The sequence below is a fragment of the Pteropus alecto genome, unplaced genomic scaffold (genome assembly GCF_000325575.1).
Source record: "Pteropus alecto unplaced genomic scaffold, ASM32557v1 scaffold78, whole genome shotgun sequence".
Taxonomy (NCBI): Eukaryota; Metazoa; Chordata; class Mammalia; order Chiroptera; family Pteropodidae; genus Pteropus; species Pteropus alecto.
The window spans coordinates 7,211,715-7,217,123 of record NW_006443124.1 but is presented as its reverse complement, the minus strand read 5'-3'; the positions used below and the strand labels follow the sequence as shown (position 1 = coordinate 7,217,123).

The 5,409-nt window shown below is 39.3% G+C and overlaps 1 protein-coding gene across 1 annotated transcript in view; it reads right to left on the bottom strand.

Moving 5' to 3' along the window:
• The window catches only part of KLHL3 (kelch like family member 3), a 233,156-nt gene that overhangs the window by 37,754 nt on the left and 189,993 nt on the right, over nt 1–5,409 (bottom strand).

Below are 5,409 nucleotides of genomic sequence, written 5' to 3'. Positions count from 1 at the left end.
TAAATTCATAAAAATTTTCTACAGGCCTGAGAAAGAAAAAAAAAAAAAGGGCTTGGAACCAAAAAGGAAGATCTATGGTTTGGGTGTTTGCCTTACTCAAAGATAAGTCTAAATTGAAACTCTGCACTACCATATACACACGGACAGATAAAATTCAACATTGATAAGGTTGCAGGGAAACTAGCACTGTTTGTGGAAACTTAATTAACATGGCTTTTTAAGAGGGGAGGGAAGAATTTGGCAATATTAGTTCAAAAATTTAAATGTGCATATTCTTTGACCTAAAAATAACACTTTGAGAGCTCTAGCCTACAAAAATACAAAAGTGGTGCACAACTACGTGTTCCAAGATGTCTATTGCACATTTTTGTAACAGGATAAATAAGGAAACAACCTAAAGTTCACTAGTGGAGAAATTATTAACCTAGTGTCCATACCTTGGGAAGTTTTCAGGTGTTAAAAAGAATAAAACAAAATACCATGTGCCAGAAAGCAAATAAGAGCTCAAACGTTAAGGGGTACACAATAAATGGACACAGAGCCTACTGGATGGGGCTTTCACTGCCAACATTTGGGGCAACTTAAACATCAAAAAGAATAATGAAGAAATCGGACAGTGCTGCTTGGGTGGGAAGTGGGTGGGGGTGATGACTGAGAAGGGGCCAAAGGAAAATTTTATGGTAATGGTATGTGGCAGTTACATAGGCATATGCACTTGTCAAAACTAATCAAACTGTACACTTATTACCTACACATTGAACTGTGTGTAAATCATACCTCAATTTAAAATATTCTTAGTTAAAAAAAAATGATAGCAATGGATGACAACAACAAATAAAAGAATACATGAGTCCATACAATACTAAAAAAAAAAAAGATATGGGAAGGGCTCTTCTTCACAGAAAAATGCCAGCTAATAAAAGTAGAAGAAATGATAGAATTTGGAGAAACATAATTTTGCAACTGTCAATGTAATATCTGATTCAGCAAAGATCATCCATGGATGCTAAAATCGTTGGGTAAAAAGTTGTTGAGGAACAAGATATTCATAGTTCTCAAGGTATTACCTCCCAGATTGCTTATTAATTACATCGGAGGGTGGAGAACCTCAGATGGGGAAATCTGACAGATACCACTTCAGCAAGAGATCAAACCTAGCACTGTAGGACAAATTATATTCTTGATAGTGATGTAATAGGAAGGACAAAGTGTCCTCTATGTAATATTCTTCCTAAAATGTTTAACCTGAATCTTATAGCAAGGAAACAATCAGACAACTCCATATTTGGAATATTCTACAAGACAGCTAGCCTGGATTCTTCAAAACTTGATATCATGAAAGACCAAAAAAAAGGTGGGGGGCAGGGAAACAGTTCTAGATTAAGGGGATTTAGAGACAGAAGAACTAAATGCAATGCATGATCCTTGACTGGATCATGGATTTAAAAGAAACAGTCACAAAGGACTTTTTTGAGACTAATAGGAAATTTGAATACCCACTAAATATTAGACAATATTATTGTATCAGTGTTAACTCTCTTTGGTATGGTAATGGTTTTATGGCTAGAAAAGAGAACCTCCTTATTCTTAGGAAGTGAAAACCAAAATATTTAGGAGTGAAGTATCATGGTTTCTGCAATTTACTGTCAAATGATTCAGCAAAATAAAAGATTAAATATGCAGAGAGAGAGAGAGAGAGAAAGCAAATGAGACAAAATGTTAACAACTGGTGAATCCAGGTAAAGAGTGTATGAATGTTCATTCTTTCAAATTCTCCCACAGGTTTAAAACTTTTCAAAACAACAAGTGGAGGGAAGAAGAAAAGAAATTCTAAGAGAAAAGGAAAAATACTACAACAATATTTAAAATGTGGCAAAAAGTCGAAATGACAACTATATCTCCCGGAAGGGGTGAGACTTCAATTTTTCTTAACTTAATTATATTTTTGTGTATATTGATATACTAATGATGCTTTGCCCCTAAAATGCTTGGCCCTATTTCCCAAATATATACTTAAGTCAGGATGGGCATACTTGAATTGGGCAAGGAATCAGAAAGGAATAAGTCAGAAAGGGAAGATAAGGAATAGAATGGAATAGAATATAAGGAAAAGACCAGTATGTACGTATAGTTTGCTCCCAGTTCTATATAAAATAACCTATATGTGTACAAACATACATACACACACACACACACACACACACACACACACCATGGGAATCCTCATCGCGTTCATTTTTTAAAATTATTAACTCTCATAGAGCTATATCCCTCACTCTCATAGCATTATTTTGTGAATAATTGTGTTTTTCTTCTAGTCCTTAAGATCTATGAGAATAGTGACCTTGTTTTATTTGCTGACACATAATATACATGCAAATACCTTTCGATGAATGAATAGTCAAATAAGTTAAGAATGTAAAGAAGCAGTGGAACCTACCCATGCTGGGGCAGAGAGCAGGACTGGGGAGGAGGAGGCTGGAGCAGGCCTGGGTGGGGAGAGCAGAGCAAAGGATCCTGAAGAAGTCCAGCTTTGCTGGGTTAGGTGGCGGACAGCCACAGTCCCATTCTGCCTTGCACTGTGGTTATCTACAATTTCTTCTACGCCCCTTTATTAGACTGTGCCCTCTTGGGGGAAAAGAAGTATACCTGCTCTGTCTCAGCACCTCCTGCTGCCTAGCACCATGCTAGGCACAGAGCAGGTGGCTGGTGGAGAAAGCTTTTCTGAAGAATGAACCTGAAGTCCTTGAGTAGGTGGCAATTACTGATCACGCCCTTCCCCATCAACTAGTTTAGTCTTTGTTATAAAAGCTGAAAAGCAAGCTGAGTACAATGAAGTCGATATTTAACCTTATCTTTATTTTTGGCTTGACTTGTTGAACTGGTTCCACTTAGTTGCACTGTTTACCTACTCAGCTGTGAAAGCCACAGCACTCGGCAACAACGATGACCTTCTCAGCAGCTAGAGAAGGCCACATATTTTGTTCATTTAGACTTCATGCTTTAAAAATAAACAAACAAATAAAATCCCACTAGTATTAGCCTTCAATGTGCCTAAAATCATTCCCAACAGCCCCCCACCTGTCAAGGGACTGGTCAAGGCAAGGGGGCAATAAGTAACAGCAGTTGGTATTCACCACGTGCAAAGCCAGGAGCCCATTCTTCATAGATACTGTCTCCCTGGACTCTCATGAGAGCCCAATAAGCAAATAATCTTGCCCCTTATTAAGTGACTCACCCAAGTCCAGAGCCAGAAAGCGGCAGGGCTGAGGTCTACATGAACCCAACTCCAGTGCTCATACTCTTACCAGTTGTTCTCAGCTGCCTGTCAAACGTCTATAGCAGCAGTGGGTAGACTACAGCCCACAGGCCACATTTAGCCTGCCACCTGTTTTTGTAAATAAAGTTTTATTGGAACACGGCCACACTTACTCATTTACGTATCTTCTGTGGTTGCTTTCACACTACAACAGCAGGGTTGAATTGAGACTCTATGGCCCACAAAACCTAAAATATTTTCTATCTGCTCCTTGGTAGGAAAAGTATATTAACCCCTAGTCTATAAAATCTAAGGAGGCCCTGTGGCTTCAATCATGGAACAGGGTGGGTTCTACTCAGATGAAAATACTTTTCATGGGTCCCATAATGAAATAATCAGCTGCCACAAGGCACACTTAGGGTCTCACTTTTAAACAAAGAAAAAGCATAATTTCCTCACTGCTTCATATTCCAAAACCAATTTATTAAATGCTACAAGGTTGCTATGTGGAAAGAAGTAGAGAAAATTTGATTTCATCATCCTCTGCTCACTATACTTCTGATGCAAACACAAGCCTGGCCAGAGAACACCAGATGAACCCCATCATCCTACCCCACCCCTCTAGTTACACAAGCAGCGAGGCCAGACTATACCTGCAAGTAAAGTGGAGCGCCCTGGGGCATTTACTTGTTTTCAAAATGCGTTCTGAGGATCGAGAAAGGGAACTCAAGTTAAAATAGGCAGAGTGACTTGACAAAAGGAAAGGTCCAGTTGAGGGTGATTTTCAGCAAAACATAGGATGGGGAAAAAGAAGCTAATTTTGATGACATCAAGGAAAAAACTAGGTTCCTACAAATAGATCTAATTTGTTACTCAGGACTTGAGAAGGACTAATATTAACATTAGTGCTAGGCATTTTATATGCATGATCTCATTTAATCCACCAAAAACTCAGTTACGGGTGTATCACTGTTCACATTTTACAGATGAAGAAATAGCCTCAGAGAAGTCAGCAACTTGTCCAAGGTCTCATTGCCAGGAAGTAGTGTATCTGGGATGTGAATGCACCTCTAACTCCAAAAATCCAAATCCCAACATTATGTAATACTGTACCTCAGAGGCACGAATGATTGGAAAACGTGGAGGACTGCTGAGTTGGGAAGCTACATTCCTAAACTCATAATCTTAACCACACCCTCCACATCCTCCCAGGACCTCCTCCCTCGGTAACCTTTTCTTTCCCAGGGATTGAGCCAATAGCATTTGCCAAATCCACTACCATGATTTTAAATCAAGAAGACAGCACTTCTAGACACGAGAATGATTGTCAGATTTCGGTTGTTTCTTAAACCAAAGCATAACCAAGAGTTAACGTTGACCATACTCCCATCTCCCTGTCACACAACAGTGACAGCCGAGAGTCATGGTGTGTGTGCTAGAGCTGGAGCTCATCATGTGTGTTTCTTTCCAACCCAGCATTTGTGACATCACACCGGTCATTTGAAACCAGCCTTGGTGGAAATATTTACACCATGGAAATTAGCAAATGAATCAGCAAACAAATTGGGGCTTTTAGAACTTTTTTGGAAGGCCAGTTGCTAAATATTTACCAGCGTATCACTGGCTGAGATATTTCCTGGTCTGAGGGCTCCCCAGACACCAGAAAACCTACATTGCTGCACTTATCTTTCTGACAGTATCATCACAAAGATAATATCTTCATCTTAAAGTTTATAGAGCACATAAAAGCTCTTTCTTGCAGTTGCTTCATTTCAGACCTACAAGGGCCCTGTGAAGCAGCTAGAGTCACTCGCAAAAGGGAAAAGTGAGGCTGAGACTGGGAAAGTGGTAATTCAGTCTCACCCAGCTAACTGGTGACAGGACAGCAGTTTGAACTACTGGCTTTCATTCTACACTTTCACAGCACCCTACACATTTCTTCCCCAACACATTTCCCAGTTTGTAGCTATATATTTATTTGTGTACCTATGAGATAAAATCTGTCTCCCTCGTGTGATTATAAGTTCCATGAAGGCAAGGATCTTGTGTTTATCTGTTCACCAATCTTTCTCCTGTGACTAACACACTGCCACACAGAAAGCATTCAATAAATATTTATTGAGAGAATGAATAAGTTAACCAAAGCAGGA